Genomic DNA, 19,519 nt, shown 5'->3' with positions numbered 1-19,519 from the left:
ATATTTTCGCTGGCAGATGACTCATCAGCGCATGCCAATTCACGAGTCAGCAGTCATGGCTGCATCATATGCGTAAAGGTGCCTTCCGTGTCTTATTATACACAACACACTGGTCCATCTTGTACATGCTATGTTGTTATGTTTTCTACAGTAAGCACAAATCTGTATCTCACACACCATAGACCACCACTGAATGAATCCAGCCATAATCAGTCAAACATTCACAGAAGCAAAACAGGCGCACCAAGAGGCACAATCACACACACCAGACTACACAAAGAGTCAGAGGCGCGCCATGTACACATACTCCCCTGGCCTTGTTTGCTTTCTTGTCCCACTCAGCAGTCTGATTACACTGCTGTTCACTAAATCTTACAACTCATGGGTCACAAAGAAGGTAAAGCAGTTGAAGGGAGGGTGAATGGATCAAAGCCCCCTCAACACTGGTTACCTGTTCCGGCTTCACTGCTTTTATGTCTCAAGGAGCTCGCGCCTAATTGGCGCTGCCATCTCCCCTCAGGGCCCGCGAGCTGTGACTCTCTAGCTGTTTCCTGATGGAGGCCAGCGATGTTTGGCCGCAGGTCCTCAAGGAACAAATGATTCTTTAACTTATTCTGTGTCTTTACTTCCAGCTTGTCAATTCAGAGTTAATGTAGTAATTGTTAACTTATTTCATTAAATTCTTAGGGATATCAAAAGTTAAACCGCCCCTTTTCTTCCATGACATTGCAACATTTTTTACCATTATATCGGAGGTCACTGCATCTTTTTTAACAATCCTTTTTTTTGTTTGAAAACTCAAGGCTGCCTCATATGAATGTAGAATGAATAAAACAACCGTATTAAGAGCAAAAGAAGAAAAAAAAAATTCCTGCTTGTAAAAGATCAGAATCCCAATTGGTTACATCACAGGTTACGATGCAGTCCGCCACGGCTGAAAGCTGCTAAAGAGGGTCTCAAGCGGTGACGGCCCTGAGCCAGCATCAATCTCACATTCCCTCCATCTCCCCCGCACAAGCAAGAAATGGTTTTAACTCTCTTAGGGGCATATTATCAAGAAACGAAGATAACTGCCACTAAAACGTCGATAATGGGCTTGATAATATGCCCCCTATTGTGAAGGAGCAGTTTGCCGCTCCCGGCTTTCAGAAATGTCACCCCTCTCTTTTCTGCCCTACATCATTGTGGTTTTGTATTTATTTCTGACGTATAATGGCTTAGCCTCTCATTGTAAACATCCATGGATGTCCTTCGCATCTCATGTGGGATATGAATCTTATTGCTATGCGAGGCGCTCCAATTTTCTTCTGGGGCTACAAATCCAGAGTATCCTCGCAAAGTAGTCCTAAGTATCCAGGGGCAGATTTACAAGCCCCCTGCGCCGGCGGTGCGTCACGTTGCGTGACGCACCGGCGGTTCAACCTGCTGAGTGATATGTACAAGCACAGGTAAAGCCACCCTGCGCGACTTTACCTGTGCTTCTAAATATCCCCCCTTTTCACGCAACACTTTGCGTGTTGGGGGTGTGACATGGGTGTTGTTGTGGGTGTTCCCACGCAACACCCATGTCCACTGATGCATTTCCAGATTTACGAGGAATCGTAAATCTGGAAATGCGTCAGAATGCTATGTCACCCTAGGGGTGGCGTAGCAAGGTGCAACGAGGAGAAATGTATTCATTTCTCCTCGATTTTTTCCTTTCAATGCGTGCTGCATTCTACAGCACACATTGGAAGAGGAAATCACCTCAAATGATTTTTTTTGTGTAGGAAGGTGCCCCTTCCTGCACAAAATCAATCTCCCCACGACGCAGGCATCCTTGCACCATGGTGCAAGGGTGCCTACGCCGGCGCATGGCAGCAGCTTGTGCGTCAGCACAGGGGGAAGCACAGAGATGCGACATATTGTTGTAAATATGTTGCATCCCTGTGCCTCAAAACTAACGCAGCACGGCGCAGCAACATGACTTGCAGCACCGCACTGCGTTAGTTTCTTGTAAATCTGCCCCCCAGCAACTAGTAACACTAGTGCAGAGAACAGGAAGGGAATCCTGGTGACTCCTGAGCATATATATTGCCGCCTTGCAGTGTGACAGTCTGTTTGTGGTTGGGAGAGGAGATTGTCAATAACCAGTGCCAGACATCTCCCCATTAGCTGCTTCAAGAACTATTGTAAGAGAGTGTTGTGGAGTATTCTGGCCACAGTTTATTACACAACAAAATGTAATATGTCAATATGCTGTTTGCAGGCAGGGTCATCATTTTCAGACATGGTGATTTCATAGATATCAAATTTAACTCATATTCCTTGCTCCCTGCTACTGATACAGGGTGTCATAACGCCCTTTCTCGTTCCCTACAGACTCCTGGTTCAACATGCTACCAACAGTCAGTTGCTCCATGCCCCTGTCCCCTTGGCCTGGATTTCACGTTTCAAATGCTGTGTCTGCATTACTGGGTACCCATTTTAGTTAGGTCTTGTCTGCACCACGCATGTGCTTGCGAGGGGGTCTTATTTACAATAAAGGGTTTGGATGCCGCCCATTGCATACCATTCGTAGGTTCCTTTGCCACTCTTCTGTGCTGAATCCTAATTGACCAGAACATGCGGGCATCGCTTCCTTTTCTTTCTGTGGCGCATTGACCAAGTACAGATTGATTGAACTTAGTTAATGTCCATCCGCTGATCACGCAGTGATTTAGGTATTATTTCAATCTCTTCCACCACCTGGTTCCATCTGCTTTTTCCTCGTTTAGTACAATAGGTGATGCTTCCTCTCTCACTAGCACCACCCCTGGTCTAAAAAGCATGTATCTGTAAACAAATCAGTTCTTTCAGAGGGTTGTACATATAACAAGCTCCTGCATTGGAACAAAAGCATCAGATGTTTTCATAGTCGGTAGGTTGGGATAATTGTTTAACCTATTGTATTGTATTATAATAGCATTTCTATAGCACTTACTTGGCCTGACAAGGCTTTAAAGTGCTATAGGGAAATTCAGTGGCAACTCAGGCAACTTTCCATACAGCACAATGCCACTCCACTCTACACAATGGCACCCCACTCCACAAAATGCTCGGCGGGAAATAGGTTGTAAGTCTTTTGTAACACGGTGAAGGATATCACCTCCGCCCCAGAGCACAGGTCACCCACTCTTGAGAGCCCAATCAGGACCCATTTATCAAATTCCTGTCTCATCCCCTTTGTACCCAAATGTTGGAGTCCCACAAGGGAGTTGCGTGTGTGATCCTATTTCCCCACCCCAGTTTGCTGAGTGTCGAATGCCAAAGTCAGACCGTCAGTGCAGTTGATCCCGCCAGGCTAAGTCAGCATGGACAGGTGTACAGAGCTCACAGACATCCGTCAGATTGGAGAACCAAACAGTCCATCAGGTAAGATGGTTCGGTTAGGAGTTGATGAAAACAATGGTTGATAGCCGCCAACTGGGCTGCTCTGCAGTATGTTTGGATGTTAGGCAAAAGGCTATGCATTCATCATATCAAACTTGCATCAGTTTTCCAAGAGCAATTCGTGGGGATCCTCTATCCCACAACAAGGTCCTGATCTCACCCTCTATGTCTTTGAAGTAAGTATCAGGCATTGGGAACAGCGTGCTCTGCAGTACATTCAGGACACGCAGTGACGCCATCATTTTGAATAGTGCTGCTCTCCCCAGCAGGGAGCGCGGGAGCGACCACCAATATTGGACATCGCTCGCGAGATTGGGCAGTGGGCCCTGTAAGTTCCTGGCATCGAAAAGGTCCAGGCTGGTGGTGATGAAGATTCTGAGATATCGGAACCCATCTGTCACTATTCGTGCCTCAATCAGCGTCACAGGCAGGAGCTCTCTGTGCCGCCCGGCCTCAGAAATGAATCAGCCGCTCGTCCCCTCTGTTACTTACTAGCAGAGATCGGAGTTCCGTCCCACTGCACAGGCCTCACTTCTGTTGCCGCATATGTCTGTGTCTGGCAGCTATGGGACACCGGTCTATGGCTTCCCCACATGACAGTTGACCTTGTGATTGTTCGGGTCACAGCAAATGGATGGATTATTCAGTGGATAGTAGGGGATGAAGTGGCTGGGTTATGCATTCGCTCTAGGAAGTGGCCATCTATTCTGGAGATTAGCGTCTCTCCTACTGCCCCCTGGATTTGGTCTTACCCTGGTGGTACTGCCCATCCTCTTCTTCATGTTTCTCCTTCTGATTCTCTGGCATTGTTCCTCCCGTAACCAATATAGAGGGACAAGAGGAGGGGGCCTTTTCCACTCACCCAGGAGTGGGAGCTCCAGCATAGACAGTGGCCTGACGATATGTTTTATACAGTGATTATGCCGTTCCTCATTAACAGGAAAGTACAGAGTCAAGGTAGATAAGAATCCCACAAGGCCAAGACCTGGGATCAATGTAGGGGATCCATAGATCGAATAATAATGCCCTCACAGGTTTCATGCTTCATCATCTGGGCTGCTCCTCGTCGGTTCGGCAGTGCAATACCCGACGGGCTCCCTATAGTAGGGGCTCTTTGTCGGAGATCTTTTTATCCGAATGCCGTGTGGTGAAGTGCGGGCGAGGGGTCTAGCTAGTGTAGATAAGATGCAGTGAGTTTATAATAGGGTTGGGAATACCGAGGGAAAGCAAGTATTTATTCTGGGGGTTTCCTACCCTAAATAAAAACAAGAACTAAGGTATGAGTTTGAGTGTAATGTCTCATGTTGTGTCATCCCTTGTATTTAAGTGTTGGTCAACATGTTTCTCGCTAATGGAACAATCTCCTTGCAATTCTTCAGGACCTAGAAAAGTGATAACCGGGACCCGGTGGACAGGGCAGGTCATTATTCCTGCATATTGCGCCAAAACTACCTATAAATATAGGAACCATGCGCTATGCTTACCCCACCGGGTACTGTTATAGCCTGGGGTTTTACTGAATAGGGTAAAAGTCAGGTACTTTAAACATTATGACACAACTACCGTGAGTAGAAAACTTACCACTTTCTTTTTAGATGTAGATAGTTATCACTTTTCTAGGTCCTGAAGAATCGCGAGGAGATTGTTCCATTAGCGAGAAACATGTTGACCAACACTTAAATACAAGGTATGACACAACATGAGACATTACACTCAAACTCATACCTTAGTTCTTGTTTTTATTTAGGGTAGGAAACCCCCAGAGTAAATACATACTTTCCCTCGGTATTCCCAACCCTATTTTAAACTCACTGCATCTTATCTACACTAGCTGGCCCCCTCACCCGCACTTCACCACACGGCATTCGGATAAAAAGATCTCCGTCAAAGAGCCCCTACTATAGGGAGCCCGTCGGGTATTGCACTGCCGACCCGACGAGGAGCAGCCCAGATGATGAAGCATGACACCTGCAAGGGTATGTGAGGGCATTATTATCCGATCTATGGATCCCCTACATTGATCCCAGGTCTTGGGCCTTGTGGGATTCTTATCTACCTTGACTCTGTACTTTTCTGTTAATGAGGAACGGCATAATCACTGTATAAAACATATTGTTCCTCCTGTTAATTCTGATTATGGCTTGGCCTTCCTGTTCTAGTACTCATGGCCCATGTCCTTTTCTTCCTCTAGCTCTTTCTGTTCCTACTCATGCCCCTGAGCAGGGCACAAGTCCTAAAAACGAAGTGGGGGGACTAACCTTGTTAATCAGAATGCGCCTGACATCACGGTGCGTGACATCACAGCACGTGACATCATAGCGGTGACATCGCAGGAAGTGGGATCACAAGAAGTGACATCAGATCTTAAGCCCTCACAAATATGTTTAACATGTCTATCATGAGTACATTGGAGCATATTTTGAGAATACAGGGAAACCCTCCTGATTTAGGCATAAGATTCACACTTTTATAAGCTACTCATAAAACAGTGTTGCTGTTTGTCAGCGTAAACTTCCTCTACCCATAGTGCTTTAAAAAAAAAAAAATAGTGTCACTTTATTACAATGCCTCCTCAGGTGTAGTAAGCTCTATATAAATGCTATTTATTTTGTGTAAATACAGGGAAAGGGGGGCGTGGCTTGGCGCGCGGCAAGATGGCCGCACTGTAGTGCTGCTCCGCCGGCCGCCGTAACTATCCTACATTATCCTGCTCTCTGGGTGCCCATCGCCTAACGCCCGACCGGAGGATTGACGCTCCGGACACTGTGCTGGCGGAGACTTCTGTCGGGAGGCAGATCCGTGGTCTGAGGCTGCGATCGGAGAGTCGCGCCGGTCGCGGCGGCCATCTTGGTAGCCGGCTGCGGTGTGCGGAGCAGACGAGGCGGCGTAGATCAGCGGCGAGTTGGGGGCCCTGCGCTCCATACCTGAGGCTGGTGCTGTGTGCGGAGACGACGGAGAGTGGCAGCGACGGCGTTTGACCTGGGACTCCCCTACCGCCGCAGCGGCGACGACAAGTGCTGGCCTGGCGGATGCGGGTGCGGAGGTGAGGTGGGCGGTGCGAGCTGCACGCGAGCTGCCGGCTTCGGACGGGTGCGTGGGCCCTGTGGCTGGCGGCGAGCTCCCCCCCCCCCGTGCCCTGCTCGCGCTGCTGTGCGGGCACACCTGCTGGAGCGACTACGCACGTGGAGTCGGCGGAGAAGAGAGGTGATCGTGGGGGCTGCGAGTGGAGGGGGCAGGGCGCGTGAGGGCTGCCGGCCGCTCAGCGAGATACCCCATTACGTCCTTCGTAGGACCTGGCGCCCTGCAAGGTTCCCTGCCATACACGCCTCTGGAGGGATTGGAGTGCTGCGACTTGTGGGACAGATCTGGACATTTGTGGAGTGCATGCGGCTGGCTTCCCGTGTGGGGCCTGTGTGGTCACCTGGGGGTGTTGGAGGCGCACGGGCCGACTGGAACTGACTGGTGTGCACGGAGAGGAGTTGTCCTCGAGCCGTCCCTCCCCCCTCCGGCCCTGGTTGAGTCCTGCTGCTGGCCTGTGTTCTGCTCCCCGCTGCTCTGGGGGTGCGTTGCCGGCCCCTCCTGCCCCCGCTGCTGCACTCGGTTAGGTCTTGACCATGGGCAAATCGGACAAAACACAACCGAGGCTCACGTTCGAGCCCCGCAAAGGGGGGAAACCCAAGCGGCCCGTGACGCCGGACACGGAGCTGGAGTCTGCCGCGCTGGGCCCCACGACTCTGGAAACTACGCTGGCGGCGATCCAGGCCAGCCTGCAGTCCATCGATGGCAAAATAGAGGCTCTTAGTGGACGCATGGACTCCATTTCCGCCAGGCTGGACAAGCAGGGGGTGCGCCTGGGCGAGGCGGAACAACGTATATCGGACAATGAAGATGGTCTCCAACAGGTTTCCGATAAGACTGCGGAAATGGCACGGCTGCTGGCGGTGATACAGGCCAAGAATGAGGATATTGAGGCGCGCTCTCGGCGCAATAACGTACGAATCTTAGGCCTGCCGGAGTCCACCAATGTGGGCCGTCTGGAGGACTACATCGAAACGATGATACGAGATATCTGTGAGCCTGCGAATCTCTCCACCATGTTTGCTGTTGAACGCGCCCACAGGTCTTTAAATACGCGTCCGCCTCCGGGGGCTCCACCGCGCCCCATTATAGCTAGACTGCTGAACTTCAGAGATCGGGACGCACTGCTCCGTATCTCTCGTCAGAAAACCACGATCACCTATCAGGGGAATGTCCTCTCCTTTTTCCCAGACTTTACTGCCACGGTTCAAGCTGCCCGCAAAGAATTTCTCGGCGTTAAGAAGCTGCTCATGAAGGAACAGGTCCCCTATGCCATGTTATACCCAGCGCGTCTTCGGATTGGCAAGGATGACGCCGCTAAGATATTCACTAACCCGAAAGCAGCCATGGACCACGCCAAGTCGCTGAGAAGGGGGCGGCAGCCCTCCGCTTCCACTTCCGAGATTGAGGACTGACTGTGGCCCTTTTACTTTGATGGACCGTTGCTGAGTTTGCCCTGGGCCTGATCTACCAGACTGCTGGGGGGCCGACTTGCGTGGGATGCTTACTGGGTTACACATGTTGATACCTGCGATGTACTCGTATTGCACTTGTTCTGACTCATGTGCACCATTTTGGTGCTTACTCTGGGGCGTTGCAGCGGGTGCAAATGTTCACATCTAGTAACGGGCATGTCTCGATGCCGTGTGCATGCTGTCTCCGCCAGTTGGCTGCTGTGATGCGGGGGGGCGGCTGGGGCTCCCTGGCTGTTTCCCTCATGATGACGTTTCGCCGCTGTACTAGGGGAGCTCGAGTTGCACAATGGAAGATTGCGAGGCGTTTTGGATGGTGGGATACCCACGGAGAGCATTAGCCACAGTATGGCGGCCCCTCCCCAAAAGACTGGGAGGTACTCGCAGCCAACACGTTCCCCCGATGGGTGCTCCCCACCTTTCTTTGGTATTGCTACCTCAGGGTTTTGTTTTTGGTTTTGTTTTTGTTTTTCTGTGTGCGAAAGTGGGGTTTGTCTTTGGCAAGGTTGGGTTGCTGAAGTGGGTGGGTGTTCAATACAGTTCCGGATGCGATTGGGGACGTCAATTGATGTGCCTGCTGAGAAGATGAAGCGAGATGCGTGTTGTGATGCGGAGCGTAGTGTGGCGGTAGGCTCTGGAGCTGTGCTGGTGCATACAGACAATGGGTGACGACTGCCGATGCCTGACTTGGAATGTCCGTGGGCTTAACACCCCCAAAAAAATACGTCAAGTGTTACACTACTTAGACAGGCATAACATTCAGATTGCACTACTGCAGGAGACGCATCTCACTAAACATACAGAGGCTGCGATGGCTCACAGATGGGCGGGGTTTCGGCTCGCTTCCTCATACTCGGCTTATGCGTGGGGAGTGGTTATACTGGTCAAAAAGGGTATCCCATTCCTACCAACACACACCGCTACTGATTCAGAGGGACGCTGGGCGGCAGTGCAGGGCAGGCTGGGCATGACTTATGTTACGATCCTGAATATATACGGTCCAGTAGTGGATGACCCACTCCCCTTTACACAGATGCTTACTAAGGTGCGCTCCTGGCCGGAGGCTGCGGTGCTATGGGGAGGTGACCTCAACACACATCTCAACCCCCAAGTTGACAAGTCTAACCCGACGGGAGCTCGCACGCTTAAAGTGGCTCAGTGTGTCCGTGAAGCTATGGCGGAGATGGGGCTGGTGGATGTCTGGAGGTTGCGGAATGAGCAGGCTTGCATGGGTACGCACATCACACCGGCCCATAACAGCTGGTCCCGGCTGGACTACTGGCTACTGAGTGAGGAGACAAATAGATGGGTGATCGGCGTCAACAATCTGCCGCGCACACTATCGGATCACAGCCCGGTATACTTACATCTGCGAATCCCTACTAACCCGCACCGACCCTTCACTTGGCGCTTTCGAGCGGAGGCATTGCGGGATCCTATATACACAGACACTATTAGGGAGGCCATCGTGAACTACTTTACTGAAAACACAGGCTCGGTGTCTAGTCAGGCGTCACTATGAGAGGCGTTCAAGGTAACGATTCGGGGGGTCTGCATTAGCACCACCGCCGGTATTCTGAAAGACCTTAGGGGGCAGCTCGCAAAAACTGAGAAAGCTCTTGAAGGGTTGGAGCGGGACTACTACGCAGCGCCGTCCACGGCGGTGCTTGCACGCATTCAAACACTGCTTACGGAATATGAAAAGCTAGCCGACACAGAAATAAAATACAGGGGGAAGCGGCACGTGGCTAGGGCGTATGGGGAGGGAGGACGACCCGGCAGGAACTTGGCCGCTAAGCTGCACTTTAGGGCAAATCATCAGCAGATTGACAAAATAGTGGATGCCGCCGGTAATGAGCACTTCAGGCCACAGGCTATAGTAGATCAATTTAAGGACTGTTACAAGACACTCTATACCACACAGGGTGAGGTGAACGGGGCGGACTTGACGGACTACTTATCGGACATAGCATGTGCGTGGCTCTCCAACTCCCATAGGGAATACTTATCCCTGCCTATCGACGTGAACGATGTCCGCGACGCCATCATGTCTCTTCCCAACAATAAGGCCCCTGGGCCTGATGGCCTATCGGCCGAATTCTACAAGGCGTACATTGATCTACTTGCCCCGCACATTTTGGAAATGTATGCTGAGGCACATGAGGCCGGCATCCTGCCCCCGTCTTTGCGACAAGCCATGATTATCACTCTCCTCAAAAAGGATAAACCATCATCCAGTTGCGACTCCTACCGTCCTCTGTCGCTGATCAATCTAGACGCAAAAATACTAGCTAAGATTCTAGCCACAAAAATGCAGCCCCTGATGAACTGTCTGGTGCTCCCAGATCAGTCCGGGTTTATACCGGAAAGGTCCACCTCCCATAACTTGCGGACTATTTTCTCCATGTTTCACATCCTCAATCCTGAACTATCGGCAGCCGCTGTCATGCTGGACGCGGCCAAAGCCTTCGACTCTGTGGAATGGCAATATATGTTTTGCGTATTACGTAGGATTGGTTTCCCAGAGGTCACGTTACGGTGGATCCAGCTCTTATACACTGATATATCGGCGGTGGTGCGAGTAGGTAACCACACGTCGGGGCCATTTAGGATTGGTCGAGGTACTAGGCAAGGGTGCCCTCTGTCCCCTCTCCTGTTCGCCTTGGCCCTTGAGCCACTGGCTTGCAAGATTCGGCAATGTCACAGGGCGGCCGCCCTAAATTTCAATCTCCGGCCGGTGGGCATATCGATGTATGCCGACGATATGGTGTTGTTCATTAGAGATCCCCAGACACACCTGTCTCCGGTACTCCGGGAATACATTAAATTCGGTTTGTACTCCGGACTTGCGATCAATTGGGACAAATCGGTTGTCATACCGCTTACGATGATCACGTCACAGCCCCACATGGAGTATCCCTTGATTTGGACGACGGAACCAGTGAAATATCTCGGGGTGTGGGTCCACCGTGATCCTGCGGTGGTGATCCGGGAAAATTATGGCAGGGCATATGACGCGCTAGTGCAACAGGTGGACGGATGGCTGCGCCTCCCCTTGTCTCTGGCGGATCGTATCGCTGTGATAAAAATGGTTGTTCTCCCGCGTTTCCTATATTTATATTGTAATATTCCGATTAGGCTGACCCAACAATTTTTCATAACGCTGCGTGCCCAACTACTGCGGTTAATTTGGGGTGGAAGACACCCTAGGATTAGCTGGAAAACGTTGACTTTATCGTATGACAGGGGGGGCTTTGCGGCGCCGGACTTCTATGTATACTACCTGTGTGCACAGGCGCAATATGCGTATTTTTGGTATAGACCGCATAGCTTTGTCCCACATGTGGCGGTGGAAGACGGGGACGCCCATCCCACCCCACTTAGAGGTATACTAACGCATACTGTCCGGCACACGCCGCGCACTGAGATTAACACATTGGACATGACTATAGGGGCCTGGCAGGCGATTGGACGTAGAACGCAGAGACTACCGTTATATGCGCCGGCGTTGCCATTGGTGCACCACGCGGCCTTATCAGTTGCGCAGGAAGCTGGCCCTCTCACATCACTTAAAGAAGCGGGTATAACACATATGCAGGACCTTTACACACAGGGCCGTTATCTAGAGCAGAGGGACTTGGCATACATACAGAACCCCACACCCCTGTTTGTGTACACCTGCCACCGTCTCAGGCGGGCCATGAGAGATCACTACCCCTGTTTCCCCGCTGAACCCCCCACACTTAAAGCCCTGCAGCTGCTGCTGGTGTCCCCGTCCAGGAAGAAGCTAATCACAAAATTATACAGAGCAGTCCAGGAGGAGACGGTTCATGGCCCCGATGGTAGTTTAGCAAAATGGAATGCTGTGCTGGTCCCCCAGATATCAACTGAGGACTGGGAGCGAATTTTTCAGCTAACGGGCCGCCTCACCCCTAATGGTAACTTGCGTATAATCCACTTCAAGTATTTACATCAAATATACCATACCCCGTCCAGACTGCACAGAATGGGGTTGAGGGAGTCGGATCGTTGCAGACGGTGCAGGCAGGGGGCTGCGGACTTCCTGCATCTTGCGTGGGGCTGTGGGCCAGTGTCTGAGTACTGGAGAGAGGTGCTACATCACATTCACAAAATGACTGGCGCTGAGCTTCCGTGCGAACCCGCGGTGTGCCTGCTGACCTCCGTGCCTCAGTTAAGGGGTTTGGTGGGAAGGTTTGTGAGGGTTGCCCTTCTGTTGACCAAGCGGCGCACCCTGTTTACATGGGACAGTGCAGCTAAACCAAAGGTGTGTGGATGGTTGTCGGACATGGTATACTGTCGGGAAAACTTAGAACTGTATGCAGAAGAGCTGCCCGCCACCTCCAGACCCAAGGATATCTGGGAGCCGCTCAGACGCTTTCTTGCTGAGGCGGCACTGAATGAGGCTGATTGAATATTGTTTGATCTCCTTCTGTGCCCAGGTAAATTAACAAGGTGGTGGCTACTAGTTGGTCGGTACTGTGTGCCTGCCGAAGGACGTTTGCTGTATTTTAGCAGTGCACTTTGTGTTCTGTGATTAGTCCGGAACTGTAATGTTGTTACAATGTTTTATGTTTGTCTGTACGCCGATCACAGACGACGGCGAGATGTACCATACTTTAAAATAATAAACAGATTTAAAAAAAAAAAAAAAAAAAAAAAAAACTACAGGGAAAGACCAACGCATCTGACATTCTTACACTGCATGCATATCTTGTAAACAGGGACTGAACCAGTGGTCAAAATGGGCGGGATCGGCAGGGCACAGCGAGCCCCTACTTCTTTTTTTCAGAAGATTCCGTTTCCCTACTTTGTTTTTTTGCAAAGAAGGCTCGGCGTCCATGGCCGCTCAGGTACAGGCATGGCGGGCAAAGGAGGGAAAGGACTCTTTTCCTTCTTGCCCAGAGAAGACAAGGGCAGTGTGCGCTTCTGTTCTGCCTTTGGCAGCTGCCCCCTCTCTTTCTTTCTCGTATTCATTCCCTTTCTGTCTTGCTCCCCCTCACGTAGAAACGTTTTTCACCCTCCCTTTCCACCTTTCGTTTATTTGTTCCCCTGTGAAATTGATCAAAAAACAGAAAAATCACTTTTTTGTAGTCTTTTTCTGACATTTTCGATTTCCACAGTTCAGCCTCAGGAATAAAAGGTTCAAAGTATGAATAATAAATAAAAAACGAAATAAAGCAAGACAGAGTGTTCACAAAGTGGCCAGATTGAATGCATTCACATCCAAACACATTAGCGCCACTTTACAGAGTTTACCAGTGAAGCGCTACTTTTATTTTCTTGTTTTTCTTTGAACAGCATTGTTTTTCCTGGGTGGGTAAGTGGACCAATCCTGCAGGTACTGCAATGCCTCATTGATGGGTGAATTGGTAACCATGTTGTTCCTGCTTACATTTCACATGCTTTACTTTGCTATTTCCAGGATGTTGGTACTTTTTTTTTTAGGTAGCATATTGCTCGTCTAGTGCGCAATTTGAAATGAGTTACATCCAGGTGTTTATAGCGGGCATAATTGGGGTGTAGTTGAAGGCAGTGCAAGTTTCACTCAGTGAGGCAGTATAGTGTTCAGTATGAGGAGAGAATGTGGCACTATGGTCAGAGCTGCCAAATTTGCAACTGGGGAACCAGGTTCAGCCTTCATGGCCAGTCCCCCAGACCTCTCTCCTGAGGGAGCACATTCCCGTGCTGGACCATAGATGGCCTGCTAGACTTTAGAAGCCCTGGTGTCTTAGCACTAGCGGGTGGACCCTAGCGGTGGCAATTGTAGGTTAACCTTGATGCCTGTCCACCACAAGCCATACTGAAGTTCACCTCCAGTCCTGCAGGCAGGTCTATGAAGCTGCACACCCTAGAGCAGCAGTGAGGTCACAGGATCCTTGAGAAGGGCCGGCTCCAGGACGGTGCGACCGGTGTGACCGCACTGGGCACAGACTTTGGGTGGGGGCTTCCTGTTGGCAAGTATATTATGGTTCTAAAAGCACTTTCTGCCTCCTTCCTGGCCACCAGCAATTTTCAGAGACAATAAAAATATCATGATAACGCTGGTGACTAATGTTCTTCCTAGAGAGAGAGAGTGATCAGAGTTTTGTCTAGTGGAAGTTTTGACTCATGGAAAGGTAGCGCATAGGGTTAATGTGCCTGCTGCAAAGAACAAGTGCCATGCAGATCACAAAGTGCACATAATGTAAATAGGTCAGTGGGTCACTGCTTTTCTCAGAGAGATCCTTTTGTTACTTGCAGTGTATAAGTTAAAATCCTAACATAGAACAGTGAGTTATTAACTGTCATCTAAGAGCTGCATGCCAACTGCAAGGTATAATTTAGAGCATTATGTTTTTTTCCCCAGTCTTTGATTATCCTAATATTGCAAAAGGTGCTCACTCAGATGGAAATCAATTCCGATTATTAAAGAGAGGCACAAACCATGGTATTACGTTTTAAACTCTCAATTTGTGTTTCTCCAGACCAATGTAGTCCTTTGTCTTATGTAGCATTTCCTATACAGTGATTTGCACACGTATAATTGATTGTCTCTGTGTAATGTGTGTGATGTAAAGTGCTCTGACACCCTACACTGGTATGAGCGGCGCGGTAAATCAAATTAACTGCATCTGAGAGAGAGTGTGGTTATGGAAACTTGAGGGGCACTGTTAAAGGGTGGTAGTGACGGAATCCATGGCGGAGGTGGTCATTGGGGTCACCAACAAACATTGTTGCACGGGTGCCACCAGCGCTAAAGCCAGCCCTGCCCTTGAGGCCAGTCTGCCTCACCCATTGGTACCTCCATTGCCTTTGTTTCAGCAGTAGTACCTATAACTCACCAGGGATCGGCAATGCAGGGTTTGCATGCACACCACACTAAGTTTGCAAACCTCACAGTCTCTCTGCTTCATGCACAAGCATTTTTGACATGTCCTGCCTGCTTTGAGGTCACTGGAATTATGCAGCAAAGGAGGAATAAATTATGCTGCAGTGTTGACTAAATTATGCAGCAAAAAAAGGCTGCAGCGTAATGCCGTTTTTTTCTGATACTTTATTATTTTGACATTTTACACATACAGTCTCTGGAAAGATTTTGCCTTATTAGTACCAGTGTAACATACAAATACAGCATTAAGAAAAGTGATCAGTCAACCTTTGTGAAGGGCTGTCCACTTCGCAGTAACATAAGTTAAATTGTTTTGTAACTTTTGATCCGTTTGAGCTACAAACAATTTATTAGTTAAAATTGTTAGATTATGCATCAGATGTTGTGTTATGTGTCACCTATGCAAGAGCCATAATTATATAGAAAACATTTGCAAACTAGGATATTTTGCTATTCATGTTGGAACTGCTCTGGTGGAAAAAGAGAGGAGAAGTGAGTATGACAGAAACTGCATGACTCAGAGACAAATGGCTTGTGCTTCCACTTTTAAGCATATTTGGGACATTCTGTTATTGGAAACATGTCCCACTTAGTGAATGTATCTTAAAGTCAGTAACTCTAATTAAACCTGGAATAATCATGTGTATCCATTGGTTGAATTAAATAACATTATAAGCTGTAACTGGTTAGTGAAATGCCAAACAAACACTAAAAATTGGGATGTTTTGTGCATTGTGGCCACACCTCTGACTCCGCCCACTGATCCAATCCTCGGGTTATTCCCGCCCTCTGATTCTCCGCCCATAGTTCCCCTACTTTTTTTTCCCCACTTCGACAACTGGACTGAACAAAGTGAAAAGCTGCCTCTCTTGTATGTGTGAAGCGCTAACATGGTGTGAGCCTTTGTTTCCCCTCTGCTGCATTTGTATCAGGTGTGAGTCTCCTGACTGCTCCCAGCCAGAAGACTCATACAAAAGGGGCCTGATGACCCCACAAATTGGGTTTTTATTATGGGCCAGCAGGAGTCATAAATAAGAAAGCCCCTCACCGTACCCGCCTGCAAGTTGTTGCGATCGAAAGTAGACAACGTGCAGGCGCTGCTGAAAGTGTCCCGGTGTTTGGAAATTACACCGGTACGAGTTCAGCACATTTTTCAGTGGGGCCCAGCTTCTTGGCAGGGTGGACGGTGTCCACCCAGTGAAAATAGTGGGTGGACGCCGTCCACCCGCGTGTACCCCCGACTCGTGCCCTGCCCCTAAGGATCTGTTCTCAGCCTGTCTGAACATTTCCTATATCTTAGGAAAACATGCTTTCTGTGCCAGAGGGTGTTGCAGTTGAAGATTTCTATTGCTTTATTCACCTCCCATAGTAACCTTTTTTGAACCCTGCCATTAATGCCTCCCATTAATTTTGACTCTGTGATATACAGAATTATTTCGCTCAAAAGACTTGTGTTTCACTAAATTTCATTGATCCCATACCTTCCTCTTCCAATGTGTGCCCTGCAGCCTTACATAAATACTGTTGGTTGTATTTTCAAACACAATAGAGTGCCAAAGAGAGAAACTCTGAGAGTATACACAAAAGCACATAAGGCACATTGGGTTTATAATCAGTCTGCCCTGCCCTTTGCCCACTACATGTATTTTTTTTCTAAAGCACCTGGATTTGTATGCTGAGGGGAGGCACCTAAAGAGAACAAGCATTGGCATAGCCAATAGGTCTCGCCTTTGGGACCTTATGTGTTTAGCCAGAACTTTTGGCTATGTTGTAGAGCATTGTGTGCATCATGTTGAAAAGTTATAATAAAAAGTGTGAAGCATTTTTGTTAAGAAAGAGTGCATGTGAGGGAGCGGGAGTTAGGACGCGCAAGTACAGGAAAGAGAGAGAAAGAAGGGTAAAGACATTGAGCTGAAGGGAGAAAGAGAGTTCACAATAAAAGTGTGTGTGTGTTTTGACGCGATGATAGCCATAGTGAAAGTAGATACACAAAGCAATCATCCATACTTTAGGACAGCATTGACAGTTGGACACAATCCAGAGTAGACACATAAACAGAGGAGACTGGTGCCAGTTGGCCCGGGGCCCTGGAGCTACATATTAATTCTCTAGCTTCTGAAACCACATCGGAGGAGGCTTAAGTTGCACTGGGATTTAAGGCTGAGATGGGTCCAATAGTATCTGTGTGGTCTTCCACTTTGAACTCCAGCCTCCCAGAAGAATTAATAAAGTATGTAGGCGGCAAATCCAGCAGGAAGAACTAAGGGTGGCTGGTAGTGGTCTGGCAAAACTTGGTCCAGCAGCTTCGGGTCTAAAGGATCAAATCAATATAATCTTTTCATCATGGCACATGTGGGCACAGTCCGTAGGAAAATCCTGACTGTTCCAGGGATATTAGTACAAGCACTGAAGTCTAACAGTGAAGCTTGTGGCAGGTGTCACATTGTTGTTGAGATGGTGCTCTTCCAAAGCTAATGTGCACCCAGACTCCAGGTATTCTTCCAAAAGGACAAGAGGTTTGCACAGCAGAGACCAATGCATCCTGGTCAGATGGGAGCCCTGGTGCGATCTGATACTAGGAGAGGCTTGCCTTCTGTGCTTCTTCCCTCACCAAGCCACTCAACTGAATGGGTGATTCCAAGCAGTACACTCTCATAGGGTAGGAACCATGCTCAACTACAGGGGTGGAAGAGGATTCAGGAGTGGAGCATACTCTATGAAGTTGGTCCTGTGAATGAAACCACCAACAGAAGGGGTTTGGCTCTACTCCCCATGGCAACTTTTTGGTGTGAATGGAATAGATGAAACCTGGATCCTAGTCTGTTCAGGCAGGTAGATAGACTCAACCTTGTGATGCAATGGAACTGCAACACCGAACCCGGAAGCAGAGACTGATGAAAATTCTCTGTGGTGGCTCACTAGCAGCAGCTAGAAAGTTCTGCACCCAGAGATGGTGCTGGGATCTACTTAAATGTGCAGCATGTCACTGAAACAGGTCTGGATGCCAAAAGATTCTCTGCTCTAGGGCATTGCATACTTTTCTGGAATGTGACACTAAGACCAAGTGGGACAAGTGTTCAGATATAGGGAATAGCTTGTCTTTTAATCAAGTAATGTCACCTTCGCAAAGATTACACATACTTGTAGAGCAAATGAAGGTGACCTCCACCAAGAAGGTGGAGGCTCCCTTCTGGAGGTTGCCTCTCTACCTCACCAGGAGGAAAAGTGCTCGGTATCACACCCCCTGCCAGAGCTTGCCTTTTGCCTTCGACTTGAAAGACTGAAAAAATAAGGTTGCCTGCTGGCTGCACATTCCAGTGTACACTACAGGAGCAATCCATAGATTCACCAGGACAAAGGTATTAACATACAACATTGTCCTACTAGGTAACCAAGTAAAATGTTCCCCTTCTGTCAATACTTTGATCTCTTCTAGTTTACGGACTCTGCACTTACTTTTGGCGTAACACTTTCAGCTCTTTCCATTATTCCAGTTTTTATTGTGATCACTTTTTTTGTGTTGCCCACACAACTGAACGTGATAACATTGTAGCTTGCAGAATACAGTGCAAACAAAGTTTACAAAAGTGCCACAGCATGTAAACCTGTAAAATCCCATCCCCCCACCACCACCAGTCTACCCTTGCCACATGCAAGACCTATGTCGACACAAACACACACATGTAAACATGCAGCCGAGCTGCAAGTGAACCCAATAAACAAAGGTGTGAGTGCCCCTCACCGCTTCTCGGATTTTACTCACCAGGGTTGGAAGTCGTCAGCAGGCATGAAAACTTAGGCTCTGTGTAGCTGCGCGCCCTCAATGACGAAGGGGGTTTAAAAGCCACTCTCTGAGAGGAAGCAGGCACACACAAGCCTGCCTGCAACCCCGTGATGATGCTGTGTGTGTGCGCAGGGAGGGCAGAGGGGGAGAGAGCACCACTCTACATGCAAGCTAATTCAATTCACCCTGTAACACACAGCGACAGCCTCTCCAAATTAAGATAATGAAACCTTCGATGTTCAAATGAAAGCAGGCTTTTAGTTAAAAGACGCGTGGCCTCCAAATTAAACAATAAAACCCGCAATGGTGAAAATTAAAGCGGGGTGTAGTTACACACAAGCCCGTCTGCGGCCCCGTGATGATGCTGTGTGTTCGCGCAGGGAGGGCAGAGGGGGAGCACCGCTCTACATGCAACCCGGGAGCTAATTCAATTCACGCTGTAAAACACAGCGGCAGCCTCTCCAAATTAAAATAATGAAACCTTCGATGTTCAAATGAAGCAGGCTTTTAGTTAAAAGACGCGTGGCCTCCAAATTAAACAATAAAACCCGCAATGGTGAAAATTAAAGCGGGGTGTAGTTACACACAAGCCCTCCTGCAGCCCCGTGATGATGCTGTGTGTGTGCGCAGGGAGGGCAGAGGGGGAGCACCGCTCTACATGCAACCCGGGAGCTAATTCAATTCACCCTGTAACACACAGCGGCAGCCTCTCCAAATTAAAATAATGAAACCCGCGATGTTCAAATGAAAGCGGGCTTTTAGTTAAAAAGCGTGCGGCCTCCAAATTAAACAATAAAACCCGCAATGGTGAAAATTAAAGCGGGCGTGTAGTTAAGCCCGTGAGTGGTGCATGTGCGCGCTAAAAGGGGAAAAAAAGTGCACCAG

The sequence above is a fragment of the Triturus cristatus genome, chromosome 7, assembly GCF_964204655.1.
Source record: "Triturus cristatus chromosome 7, aTriCri1.1, whole genome shotgun sequence".
Classification (NCBI taxonomy): Eukaryota; Metazoa; Chordata; class Amphibia; order Caudata; family Salamandridae; genus Triturus; species Triturus cristatus.
This window is presented reverse-complemented; position numbering follows the sequence as displayed.